Source organism: Ursus arctos, unplaced genomic scaffold (genome assembly GCF_023065955.2).
Source record: "Ursus arctos isolate Adak ecotype North America unplaced genomic scaffold, UrsArc2.0 scaffold_16, whole genome shotgun sequence".
Taxonomy (NCBI): domain Eukaryota; kingdom Metazoa; phylum Chordata; class Mammalia; order Carnivora; family Ursidae; genus Ursus; species Ursus arctos.
This window is the reverse complement of record NW_026622830.1, coordinates 15483536-15497782: the sequence shown is the minus strand read 5'-3', so window position 1 is coordinate 15497782 and position 14247 is coordinate 15483536. Positions and strand designations below refer to the sequence as shown.

General features: G+C 51.4%; 1 long non-coding RNA gene across 1 annotated transcript; it reads right to left on the bottom strand.

The window, feature by feature from the left end:
• Positions 1-4155: 4155 nt before the first annotated feature.
• LOC130543770 (uncharacterized) lies at positions 4156-12719 on the bottom strand. The gene is made up of 4 exons (XR_008959351.1): positions 12640-12719; positions 11985-12026; positions 7941-8022; positions 4156-4369 (listed from the first exon to the last, which is right to left on the bottom strand). It is a non-coding gene; the product is annotated as an uncharacterized LOC130543770 (long non-coding RNA).
• Positions 12720-14247: the final 1528 nt, after the last annotated feature.

Sequence of the window (14247 nt, the reverse complement as noted above, 5' to 3'; positions counted from 1 at the left end):
GCCTCAGCCTTCCCCTCTGGGAAATGGGGATAATGGCACCTGTCTTATAAGGCTGTGGGGCAACAAGCCCTTCAAACAGCTGAGCATGGCACGTGGAACGCGGAACGCGCCCCGTGGTCCCCAGTGGCTAGTCAGGGGTGACTGGTTCGGGCCAGGTGGTGTGTCAGCCTCCTCCTTAATTCCCAACCAGCGTTTACGGGGCGTGACCCTGGACCAGGCCCTGGGCCGGGTGCAGGGACAGGTGGTGAGGAAGGTCTGGCCCCACTGAGAGGCACTCAGTCCAGGGGCAGCGGCCTTCCGGCTTCTGTGGGTGGGAGCCCGGCCCTCCCCTGACCCCTGACGGAGGTGAGAAGCCCTCCGCCCTCCAAGAAGAGGCGGTGGAGGAATGCGTGCTGATTCCAGAGTCGCTTGGCTGTAACAAGCGGGTGGTTATCTTGGTTGACCTCAGCAAGGAAGCCTAGGGGGGACCTGGGGCTGGGAGGGCAGAGGGTAAGACGCGGGGGCGGGGGGGGGGGGGATGCGGGGAGGAGGAAAAGGCTCTGGCTTCTGCGGCACCTCACAGAGTGAACGCTGCCACTTGCCTGCTGCTCGGGGGCCAGAGCACTTCTGCTAAGCTCATGTCTGCAGTCCCCTCACCCTGTGGGAGGAGGCGCGGCCATGAAACCCATTTTACAGAGGAGAACATCAAGGTGCAGAATGGGGAGGCCAACTTGCTCAAGGCTACACGGCTGCTAAGGAGGGGCCTGGAGTTTCCAACCTAGGTCCACACTCTTATCTGTGCCTCACCACAGTGCCTGGGAGGGAGATTTCTGTTGAGGGGCTCAGAGGACCTCCTCTCTGGGTTCCTGTTCAGCTATGCAGGATGGAGGAAGGGAAGCAGGCCAGCTGGGGCTCCGAGGGCATCTGGCAAGAAGTGTATTTCTCTGTCTGAGGTCTGCAGCTCATCTGGGAAGCTAGGGTTCTTCCCTTCCTCCCTCCCTCCCTCCCTCCCTCCCTTCCTTCCTTCCTCCCTCCCTCCCTTCCTTCCTCCCTCCCTTCCTCCCTTTCTCACTCCCTCCCTTTCTTCCATCCCATCCTCCCTCCCTCCCTTCCTTCCAACCCTTCTTTCCTCCCTCCCTCCCTTCCAACCCTTCTTCTCTCCCTCCCTTCCTTCCTCCCTCCCTTCCGTCCTTTCCTCCCTCCCTCCCCTCCTTCCTTCCAGCTTGATTCCCAGCTCTGACAGTTACTATCCGGGTGACCCTGACAGGTCCCTTCAGCCTTCTGACCTGTGATTCTACTGTGTACCAGGCATTAATCAAAGTATCCTAGGGGTGCCCAGTAAGCTAGACAGACTTGCCCTGCAGCCTCTGGGACAGCTAAGTGGCTCTGGAGGCCTCCTAGAAGAAGCGATGCTTGGGTGGAGATGGACAAGCCCAGCTGCCCTTGCGTGCATCGGGGTGGGCGGGGTGGGCGTTTCATGCCTGGGAAAGGGGGACACGGATTTCCCAGGCTTACTCGCGGAGCTTAAGCCCTTGAGCCCCTCACTTTCTGGGTGTCTTCCTGTGACCTGGGAGAGGCCCCAGCAAGGCACACACAGGATCACATGCTATGGAGGATTGGCCAAAGTAAGCTGTTTTCACTGCCTCTCCCCACACGGACTTCCTCCCTGTCACACTTCCCCTCCCTTCCGATATTGCTGGAGTGGCTGCCCTTGGGGGAATCAAGCCAAGGAGAAGTTGTCACAGAATAGGGACATCGATGAAAATTGAAAACAAAACTCAAAACCCAGGAATACAAACAGGATGTTGGCAACAAACTGGTAGACGGCATCCATCCAAAGACGTTCTAAGTTTAACGATTCAGGAAACATGAAAAGTCCTGAGATCTGTGTCAGATCCTTTATCTTAATCAAAGTTTTCTAAATTTGACAACAGTCCTAAAACGTTTGACCAATGATGAGTTGCGAAGTTGAAAGAAACCTTTTGAAACTATTAACAATGGGAGGAAAAAAAAAAAACGTTTTGGTCAACTGTGCTAGAGAAAATTAGGGTATCTTCTTATTCTCTCTAAAGAAAATGACATTACTAAATCAATGGCAAATGAAGAGTTTACCCCAAAAGTACATGACCAAAATGTAGGAATAAAAGTATTATGTAAGCATATCAGGTGGTTAATATAAATATTATATTATTTTTCTGGGCACTGTATAGTGTTTATCAGCTTTTTAAATGTGGTTTTGTTTCTCATTCAAAATATACACGTTTTTATCTGGTTTTGTACTTATCTTTTTTTTTTTTTAAGATTTTTATTGATTTATTTGAGAGCGAGAAAGCAAGAACACATACGTGGGCGGGTGGGGTGGGGGAGAGGAGCAGAGGGAGAGGGAGAAGCAAACTCCCAGCTGAGCAGGGACTCAACGCAGGGCTCAAACTCAGGACCCTGGGATCATGACCTGAGACGAAGGCAGATGCTTAACTGACTGAGCCACCCAGGCATCCCTAGTGTTCTTTTTTCTTAAAGAAAGTCTCCCAGCTTTATAAGTTTTAGGCCTACAAGACCTGGATGCAATTCTATGGAGAGGATGTGGCATGTGCAAAGGCCCAGTGGTAGTGGAGTGGGAACTTGGCTGTGTTTGAGGATTAGAAGCACAGAGGACAGAGAGAAGAGGAGAGGAGGGTACTGCCCATAATCCTACTGGACCTCTCACTGGCTGTATGGCCAAAAAGGGAAGGAATCTTAGGATCCTTATCCAGAAAGATCAAGGCCGAAGAAAGGACCTCATAAGTCTTTCTTTAACCTTCCACCAGTGCAGGAATCCTCACTCTGACAGCTGCCCACTGACTCTGGCTCTGCATACCTCCTGCGAGGGGGAGCTTACCCCTTCCCCCAAATCCTATGCTCTCATAAGTCAAAACTCTGACTGTGGGAAGTTCTTCTGTCAAGCTAACCGCTGTCTTCAGTCCCCTCCTTGGTTCCTCATCTACTCTCAGGCCCAAATAATTGGTTGCGACCTACTTCTGCCCATTTCATGACAGCTCTGTAGACACTTGAGGGCAGTGCGTAAGTTGTTCTTGCCCAGGATAACCTGGCTTCCGTCAAAGATTTCTCTTATAACTTGGCTTCCAAAGTCTTCCTTATCCATTAGCTCAATGATTTCTTAACCACGCATACATATATGATGATAAGAGCTACCATGGGTTGAGTGCCTCGCTATGTACTGGGGTCTGTGCTCGGCGTTGTTTATGCTTCATCATTAAGACAATCCTACAAAATAGGTACAATCATGAAGCCCATTTCACATACGAGGAAACCAAGGTTCAAAGAGACTAAATAAACAGCCTAGGTTACGGGGCAGGCAGGCGGTGTAACTGGGCTCTTCGACTTCAGAGCTCTTGCTGTGAATCATATTCAGCGGCTAGGATGTGGGACTCCGGTCTGTGCAGATGAGAATAATTCTGCTTCAAGACTGTAACATGGGGGCACCTGGGTGGCTCGGTCGGTTAAGCATCTGTCTTCAGCTCAGGTCATGATCTCAGGGTCCTGGGATTGAGCAGAGCCCGGCATCAGGCTCCCTGCTCAGCGGGGAGTCTGCTTCTCTCCTTCTCTCCCTCTCCCTTTGCCCTTCCCCCCTCCACACACACACCCCCCGCCGATAAATAAAAGCTTAAAAAAAAAAAGACTGTAACATAGACATCCTGGGTTTCCGGTCTGTTGACCTGTCCAGTGGATTGTGGATGGACTTGCCTTATAATTGTGTGAACCAACCCTTAAAATCCATCTCTCTCCTCCACCTTCCTCTCCACTCTCTATATACACACCCACATACATACACACATATACACACATATCCACACGCCCACACACATATCTTCTATTGGTTCTGTTTCTCTGGAGAACCCTAACTGACAAGGGTCCTGTCTCCCCACCTCCAGCCTGCAGGTGTCTTTTTTTTTTTTTTTTAAGATTTTATTTATTTATTTGACAGAGACAGAGACAGCCAGCGAGAGAGGGAACACAAGCAGGGGGAGTGGGGGAGGAAGAAGCAGGCTCCTAGCGGAGGAACCTGATGTGGGGCTCGATCCCATAACGCCGGGATCACGCCCTGAACCGAAGGCAGACGCTTAACCGCTGTGCCACCCAGGCGCCCCCAGCCTGCAGGTGTCTTAATGAGGCATCTAAGATCGCCAAGTCCTATCAGCAGAATATTATCAAGAAACTGGACCAACGTGACCCTTGTGGGATGGCGAGATGGTATGCGGAGCTGGAGGACTGACCTGTTGAAGGAAGGTGGTCACGGTGAGCTGCCGTCCCTGCCAGCGACACCAAACTGATGTGGGAAAAATGTTGGGGTTCAGAGCCGACGTCCAAGAAAGAATTCTTGAGGCATCTTCTGTGGGAAAAGGTGGTTTTATTAAAGCATGGGGACAGGATCCGTGGGCTGAAAGAGTTGCTGGGGTCGTGAGGAATGGCCAATCATACACTTTCAAGTTGGGAGGGGGTCAGGGATAGCGTAAGTCTCTAAAGAGTTTTGGAAGCAAGGTCTCCAGGACCTTGAGGGGGCTAGCTACTGTTGGGAAAAGGTCATTTATTACCGTCTAATAAAACCTGAGTCATGAGACCCTTCAGATGTATATCGGTGGGCCGTATGCTGGGAGGATGACTGCCAACACGTATCTTGGGGGGTGGGGGGTTAGAGATAAAGGAAGTTTCCAGAGGAATTTTTATATGTTAAACTAGACTTGTAGGATCCTGGGGGGTGGGGTGGGACTAAGATTGCCTCTTGCCCTTAGCAAAGTATTAAAGTCGAGGCAGCTGAGTTCCTAGAGGAAGGTCACCCTGCCTGTTTCAAGGACTTGTCAGTGGGCTGTAAGAAGTAAGGAAATTTAATTTTTCTTTGGCCTTCGTTTCCCCCACCAAAACTACTCTGGTGTAGATTTATTCCACTAACCGTGTGACATTGGGCAAGTCTCTTCCCTTCTCTCCATCTCAGTTTTCTCTCTGTAAAACGAGAGGGCTGGGTGGGAGGACCTTCAAAGACCCTGTTATTGCTTCTAACCCTCAAGGGGTGTGCGGGCCCAGAGCGCCGTGGGATATTGGTGGGATATTGACAGCCTGTCAATTTCTCTCAGGTTTTCTTCCTTGAGAGATGTAGCTGATAACCTACCTCTTAGTCTGCCCTGCAGCTAAAATGCAGCCCAGAGGCGGTAAACACCATGATTAAGGGCACTGACTGTAGCAGGTGGCCAGACTTCGAGTCTGAGATCCACCAGCCCTTGGCTGTGAGGACACCTTGAGCAATTCACTTCACCTCTCTTAGCCTGTGTCCTCATCTGCGAAATGAAGACCAACGTCCCTACCTCGAAGGACTGAGGATTAAATTAGACCCTGATTATAAAGTGCCGATCACATGTTAGCAACCTGAGGAGTTTCTAGGCCTCCTTTCACCCTGAATCCATGTGGTCACAATCTTTCAAAGCTCCAGCGTCTTCATATATCAAATGGGAATAAGGAGCCCTACCGGGGCTCAGTCCTGGTAACTTCACAACTGTTTTAATTCACTGAAAGTTACCTGCTAGACAAAGGTTCACAGCCATCTTTTCCACTAGGGAAATGCGAATGAAAGGATTCTGTAGGACAGCCAGTGAGTCTTGCTGAAGGACATACACTCCATTCCCTTAAGCACTAGGTTGGGGGGGGGGGGAGGTGCAGGAATGAGCCAAAAGAGCAGAGGGGAGCCCCTGATAACTGATTATTTGGGGCCTCTCGCATCCTATTGTTCCCTGGGGTCCCTTCTGGGAGGAGAGAAGTGAACTTTGTGGCAAAGAGAGACTCACAGGAGAGGTGCCAGGGCTGGTGGTGCCCTGCAGCCCGCCCCAGGCCCTCGTGGCTCAGGAAGGGGAGGGAGATCCACTCACCAGACACCTGACCCCACGGATGCCACTCCCAGCCTCAGCTGGGCCCTGCTAAAGGCCAGGCTGCACCTGGTGGCAATGAGCTCAGAGCAGGGGCTGCCGAACCCAGCCAGGTGCAGCCTGGGCCAAAGTGGGGAACAGCCTGCCTTTGTGTCCCTTCCTCTCCCACCCTGACCCCTCCTGATCCATCTGGGAGCTGAGCTCCCCCCAGCCCATTACAACAACAACCATCCACACCTGCTCTGCCCTGCATGCTTCCCCAAAGAGGCACCACCCCTGGCCCCATGGGACGCTCTAATGGCCTGCAAGGGAGGAGGCAGAGGGGAGAGAGACTGTCAGATGCCCCCCTTCAGCTTATAGTCCGAGGAGAACAGGGTCCAGAGCAGGGCCAGCTTATGCGTCTGCCTCCTCCAGCAGACCAAGAGCAACTCGAGGTGAAGGACTAGGTCTCCATCATCGGGTCATTCATCCCAGGCTGAGGAAAAAGCAGATGCAAAGGTCCTGAGGCAGGAAGGCACCTGGCATGTTGGAGAACCTTCTCGGTCAGTGAGTAGTGTAGTGAGAAGAACTAGAGGTGAGTTGAAGAAGTGGGCCCTAGCCAGATCTCATGAGGCCTTGTAGACCATGAGAATGAGTCTGGCTTTTTTTCCAGTTGCCGAGGAATTCACTGGAAGGTGCCTGCTCTGAGAGTAGATACTAAGAAGACAATAGCCAGGAAGACAAGAGCCTCCCGTTCCAGCCTCCAAGGTTGGAGGCAGACAGTCCCAGAGGGCCTCACTGAGGCTGCAGGGCTGTGGGAGCACAGAGGGGGCCCCGCCCCAGCCTAGGAGCCAGAGAGTACTTCGGGGGTGGGGGAGAGAGTTTCTCCTGAGACCTGGGGCTGAACCGGAGTCAGCCAGTTGGAAAGAGAATTAAAGGGAGGGACAGGAAGTGGCATCGCAGGCAGAGGGATCCACAGGTGCTAAGGAGACCTGAGAAGAGAGAAAGCAGTGGGGGTGGGGGTGCATTGGGGGACCTTCAGGAGTTAAGCGTGGCTAGACCGTAAGATGCAATCAGGAGCTGTCTGGGTGGCAGGGGGACAGTGGGGGCGGCTAGCGGGGGTCTGCGCTCTCACCGAACGTTCTGTGAGCCGTTCTCCATGTCCATAAGCCTTTTACTGCAGAAGCCCGGAGGGCGGCCTCCGATGCTCCTGCTGCCCGGCCCGTTGCTGAGTACCAGACCCTCAGTGCCGGACACCTAGGTTCTTTCTAGTTTTTCCCGATTGTAAACAATGCTGTGATGGAGCGCCTGGGTGGCTCAGTTGGTTAGGTGGCCAACTCGGTTTCAGCTCCTGATCTCAGGGTCCTGGGATGGAGCCCTGACTTGGGCTCATGCTCAGTAGGGGGTCTGCATGAGGAGTCTCTCTCCCCCCAACTCCGTGCCTCCCCCTGCTTGCATGTGGGCATCTGTGCTCTCTCTCTCTCAAATAAATAAATCCTTAAAAAAAATGCTGACGAGCATCTTGTCCATACATCTCTGGGCACATGTACGAGTATCTCTATACAGTAAAGATGGGAAATCTTGGGCGCTGCCCAGTGGACAGTTTGAGCCGGATCTGTTTGCCGCGCCAGTTCTGGGGCTTCTCGGGGGGCACTTTGATGGGTGTGATGGGTGTCCACTTGAGGGACCCTGGATAGGGCGATGCTGTGAGAAGGCGTGAGGGAGTGATAAAGAGCCCAGACCATGAATGACCTCTGGCTGCCTAGGCCAGATAAAGGGCAGGGAGGAGCCCCCCCAGCCTGGAGGAGCCCCCCATCCTGGGTCCCCACATGTCCTGTTGCTGTACGACTGATTATCTGTCCAGCTGACCTGGTGCACCAGCTCCCGGCCTCTCCCAAGGAGGCGACAAAAGGACTCCAGGTGCAGGTCTCAAAAGTTGGGGTACCAGATGTAGGGTTCACCCCCTTCACTCTTCAGGGAAAAACTTGGAGGTCTTGAGTCCCCTCTCATTTGTGGGTCTACCCACTAGGGGTGAGGTTTGTGGTGAGATGGTGTCTTGGCCTCTCCTACCTGCTCCGATGTGGGTTCTCCTTTGCCCCATGTGGAGGAATCCTTCAGCCAATTGTTCTGTATGTAGTTGTAGGTCCCGTGTCTGTGGGAGAAGGAGAGTTCAGAGTCCTTCCACGTCGCCATCTTGAACCACAGCTACGACAAAAGTGCTTCACACCGAGCACGGATCTGGGTTCACACCACAGCTGTACCACCAAAGAGCTGAGTGACCTTAGGCAAAGAGCTTAGGCCAGAGCTCCAACTCTCTGAACCTTGTGTCCTCATCTGCATAATAGGGAAAAATCACCTAACAGGGTTATGGTGGAAGTTAAGTGACATTAGCAGGTACCCAGCCCACAGTCCAGGCTCGCAATAAACGATGGTGTGTATTTCCATTGTCGCCCTGGGTCTCCAGCCTTTTTGAAAAACCAGTAACAGCTTTATAGAGAGAAAATTCACATGCTTTACAATGTACTCATTAAAGCATGCAATTCAATGCTTTTAGTATATTTTTCACCATCTCTTTTGGAACCTTTTCACCATCCCCCAGAGAAACTCTGTACCCCTGGTAATCACCCCCTTGCTCCCCTGCTGATCCCCCTTCCCCCTCCAGGCCTAGGCAACCCCAGTGTACTTCCCGTCTCTATTTGCCTATTCCAGACATTTCAAATAATTGAAATTATACACAATGGAAATCTTAACAGAGTCTTTTGTGACCGGCTTCTTTCACTTAACATCACGTTTTCACGGTTCGTCCGTGTTGTAGCCTGAATCCGTACTTCATTCCTTGGTATTGCTGGATAATATCCCACTGGTGGCTAGACCATGGTTCATATATCCATTCATCCGTTGAAGGACCCTTGGATTGTTTCCACCTTTTGGCTCTTATGAATAATGCTGCTGTGAACATTTATGTATGAACGTGTTCTTTCTCTTGGGCGTAGACATAGGAGAGGAATTGCTGGGTCATATGGTAACTCTATGTTTAACCTTTTGAAGAACTACCAGACTGTTTTCCAAAGCTGCATCACCTTACATCCCACTGGCAGTGTATGAAGCTTCTAATTGTTTCTAATTTCTCCACATCCTTGTCAACACCTGCCATGGTCTGTCTTTGGTTATAGTCGTCCTAGTGGGTGTGTCGTGGGAGCTCACTGGGGTTTTGGTATGCATTTCCCTGATGGCTAATGTCTCCATCTTCTTCAACAGAATCTGCTTCGTTTCCAGAGACGGATAATCCTGGAACATCCCCTTCCCGATATGGAAACACTAACTTGTCCCCTAAAATGGAAAAAAATCTTACATGGAAAAAGATGTCCATTACAACTTCATAACACTCCTTAAGCTGGCTCCTCCATAAATGGATATTTCCCTGTTTGGGGGCATTGGGTAGTTTCTAATTTTCTTCTGTTATCTCCAATAATTATAAAGACTGGTTGTCACACGGGAAATGCTCACAATAAGTAAACAAAAGCAGGATTAAAAAATACTCAGTTTAGCCATCGTCGCTGAAAACAGCGTATGTCTGTTAATTCATCCAGATGTGTTTTGACCACCGTGCTATGCTCCAAGTCCCAAGCGAGCTGATGGATGGACAAGGTGTGGGAAGGAACGATGCCGATACTGCGGTGTGGGGGTGGCGGGCCCTGGGTGATAGATTCCCCACCCCTCCCCCGCCTCTATTTCCAAACTCTCTTGACCATTGTTATGGTGCCTTGCAATGATAAGACTAAGGGAAAGAAGAAAAAATGATTGCTCTAAGGATGAGGGGCATAATATTTCTTGAGCCAGATTCTTCAAAGCTATTATTTTATGGGATCTCCACGCAACTTGGGAGGTTGGTAATACAAGCTATTATGACAAGCTAATATTATGGCACTTACCGTGTGTCTGGCGCTGTCCCCCCATCCAGGTGCCATTATTGTCCCCAGGTTACATGGGAGGAAGCCAAGGCAGGGCAAGGAGGTGCAAAGCCTTCTGCTTTGGTGGGCTGTCTTTCTACATTACCCATACGTGTGCAGAGCTGCACAGAAACTCATGTTCACACTCAGATCTGCATCTGCACCCTTGGACACACCCAGGAGCATATGTACCACACCTAGACTCACAGGTGCACTCGCACGCACAACTGCTCATATCTGCAGGCATGTGCAGGGCACACGTGTCCACGTGAGCTCCGTGCACACATATATCCATGTGCATCGAGACCATACACTTTTGGACTCACATCTAAGAGTGGGAAAAGGGGTGCAGATAAAGGAGCCAAAGTCCAGTTCGTGCCTCCTCCCTGCACCTTCAAAGCACCAGCTGCTGCTGGCAGGTGTGTACAGGGCTGGGTGAGGCATAGATAGGTGTCTGTAGGCTCAAAGGGCAGCGAAGACCTTGCACGCGAAACCAAGGTTCTCCCACTAACTTCTAGACGGGGCTACAGCAACTAGACGGCCTCATCTACCAGGGGGGCTGGAGGCCCTGACCTGAGGGCCTACAGACAACATGCCTAACCTTGTGGCAAGAGCTCCAGGGGTTGTACAAAAGAAGGCATGATCCAAGTCCTCCAGGGGTACCCAAGGGGTCAAGAAGACAGATTCACACCTAGAGGTGGCTTGTCATAGTGGTCAACAGCAAGCATTTTGGTGACAGACTGCCTGGCTTAAATCTTGGTTCTACCATTGACTGGCTGTGTGATCTGAGCAAGTTAGTTAACTGATGGGTGCCTCAGTTTTCCCATCTATAAAATGGGAGAAGTTCCAATAACTACCCCTTAGGATTGTTGCTTAACAAGTACTATGTAAGTACATATTTGCAAAATAAGCTGTTTTGGGCAAAGGGGGTTTGGGGATGAAGGACAGGCACGGAGGAAAAAGAAATTCCTCAGGATATGGGCCCTGGATCCCACTAGCTGGGTAACCACGGACAAGTCACACAGCCTCTCTGAATCTTAGCTCATTTGTAAACTTCACACAAATCATGCTTGATCACTAAGCAAATATTTCTTGAGGACCTACTATGTGCCACACACAGTGCTAGGCACAGAGAATATAGCAGTGAGCAAGGCAGACAGTCCCTGCCCACATGGAGCCTCTGCAGTTGGAGGGAGGATAAAGTAAAAATATCCAGCGCATAGTAGGTGTCCATTGTTCCTTCTTTTCTCCCTTGTCTACCAATGTGAAGACGATGCATCAACAGTATAGAGAGTCTGGAGAATACAGAGGGGCTGCGATTGGGGGAGACCTATCACCCAGGATCTCACCACCCCTAACAAAACTACTAATTTCATTTTTGCTAATCAAGCCAGTACAGGGCTTGCCCCATGGTGAGCCACTTTAAAGGGCATTCGGATTAATCAATCCATTGTATTTGTGATCAGCAGAAAACAGCTGATGACACTGTAACAGACTTGACGGAAAGAAACACAAGCAATTATGACCAGTGCTCTGCACACAGAAGCCTTTCCCTTCTAGGGATATGCAACCTTTCCATTTTATAGAAAGCAAAGCAGAGGCTCAGAGAGGCCAAGTCACTTGCCGAAGGTCACACAGTCAGAAATGTGAAGGGCCAGCTTCCGTAGCCAGGGCTCTTTTGCCCACACTGTCTCAGGCTGTGGGACGCAGCCAGGGAAGGACGGTAGGGCTTGGGGCATGGTGACCCGGCTGCCTTTCCATTTACCGAAGCTCAGGGTTTGGGAAGTCTTTGTGTGCCAGTCCTAGGAGCACAGGATATCTGCCAGGCTCTTAGATGGTCTTAGGGGTCTCTTCTGAGCCCAGAAACCCCTACTCTTACCTCCTTGGGAGCTTGGGGCCTGCTTAGCCAGAGTCAGAGCCCTGGACAAGTTCGTGATATCTGGTGCCCTCTAGTGGGCAAGGAGCGCAAACCTCTGGGTCCCCTAGGGACCCGGGGAGCCCGTGGGAGGTCAGCTGCTCCTGCTAATGATGGTTTATGCCAGCGCTTACCATGTGCAGGCACGTTGACACCTAACCTCATGGAATTCCTGCCATCACTCTCTCAAGGTGGGAATCCTTGGTATCCCTTGAGAAAAACAATCTGAGACTGGGGGAAATGACTTACCCAGGGCACTTCGCTGGTCGGTGACAGAGCCAGGAGGCCTTCCTGCATAGAGAGAGCAAATTTAGGCCACGGTGCCCTTGAATGTCCGAGTGACATCCAACCTGGATTTCTTTGGTAGGCAGTGGGGCCACAGAGGGAGGATTTGAGTGTGATCATCAATTAAGCAAGAGTTGAATGTCACATAGGACGACAGAGCCCTGTGGGGAGGTGGCAGGGGGCCGCTGGCTCGGGTAAAACTGTCCTCACCCAGCCCCACCCAGCAGCGGGTGCTCAAGCGATCTGATCATAGGAGTCCCCTCCATTCGGGTGCTCCTCTCTACAGGGTCCCTGGGAGGGAGAGTCCAAATCCCTCGGTGGGTGTTCAGCCTGGATTTGCTCAGCACTGTCGTGTGCCCAGCCCCGTATGGGGAAGGTGGGGGTCCAGGTGAGTCATGGGATGGTATGGGTGTCACGGTCCCAGGCATGGTGCCTCGTCCCAGCCCCTTGCTTGAAGTGAGGTGGCCGCTCGCCAGAACAGGAAGTAGACGCTGGCTGGGCAGCGGTGGACCCCTGGACGTGCAGGTGTGCCTCTGCCTCCTTTTCTGGGCTCCACGTCACGCCACCCGTTCTCGGTCCTCCAGGAGTAAGAAACCCCCCACCCCCCACCCCCAGCTACCTTTTATTTAGCACTCGTGTGCCACCCGCCTGGGAAGCTCCTTCACGTCCCACCACTTGATTATTCCTCCAGCAAATCTGGGAGCAGAGGAATGGCTGACGCTGTCCAGTTTACACACTGGAGGGGGAGCTCCCACTTACCCAGGTCACAGGGCGATCAAGCCCGGCTCCAGCGGCCCCGCCTCCTGGGCTGGTCCAGGCTGAGGTGGCGAAACTCAGTGCGGCCAGCAGAGGGAGACACGTCCCCAAAAATAAGCCCTGTTTCCCAGCATCGGGGCGGACAGACTTCTTGCAGGAGCAGCCCCCAGGCAGCAGCTACTCCAGGATTCGGAAACACCGGGCCCGTGGGTGCCCCCCTGCGTTCCCAGGTTCAGGTGGGGCTTGGGGAGCACAGAGCTGTGCGCAGAGGAATACAAAACAGCCCTCAAATGAGGTGAGCCTGTGGTTCACAGAAAGGAAACACAACAGCTTTTAACATATAAAGAGATTAGCTTGCTCTTAATCAGAGATCTGAGTTAAATTCACAACAAGCAGGCCCTTGCCATCTATTAAACTGGCAGTTGTGCAGGTGAGGGAAACAGGCCCGCATACATTGCCGGGGGCATTCCAACTTGGTTTAACACCTACGGAAGGCAATCTGGTAGTTACCTCTCAGAACTGCAAGTTCAGGGCGCCTGGGTGGCTCAGTGGGTTAATCACCTGCCTGCAGCTGAGGTCATGATCCTGGGGTCGGAGATTGAGCCCTGCATCAGGCTCCTTGCTCTGCAGGGCGCCTGCTTCTCCCTCTGCCTGCCACTCCCCCTGCATGTGCTCTCTCTCTCTCTGGCAAATAAATAAAATCTTAAAAAAAGAGAGAGAGAGAGAACTGCAAGATCACGGGCATCCAATGGGAGTGCATAATACATGAATTTAAAGACTTGTGTTAGCCCTGCGTCATTCAATACGGTGGCCACCAGCCACATGTGGCTACGGAGCCCTCAAAGCTGGCTAGCCCAGATGGAGGTGCACTGTGAGTATAAAATACACACCAGATTTTGTTAGTGTGGGACAAAAAAGTGAAACAACTCTTTAATAGCTTTTTTTTTTAATATCGATGCTGTGTTGAAATAATATTTTTGATAGATTGGGTTAAATAATTTTTCAAGTTAATTATACTTCTTTTTTTTTTTTAAGATTTTATTTACTTTTATTTGACAGAGATCGAGACAGCCAGTGAGAGAGGGAACACAAGCAGGGGGAGTGGGAGAGGAAGAAGCAGGCTCCCAGTGGAGGAGCCTGATGTGGGGCTCGATCCCATAACGCCGGGATCACGCCCTGAGCTGAAGGCAGATGCTTAACCGCTGTGCCACCCAGGCGCCCCTACACTTGTTTCTTTTTACTCTTAAAACGTGTCTGCTAGAAAATTTTAAGTTACATCAGTGGTTTGCATTTGTGGCTTCAATTTTTTTTTTGTAGTAAAATACACATAACATCAGATTTATCATTTTCACCGTTTCTAACGGTACAGCTTAGTGGCATCAAGTACATTCACCCTGTTGTGCAACCATCCCCCCGTCTACCTCCAGAACTTTCCCCATCCTCTCTGGCAGCTCTGCCCCGTTAAACAACA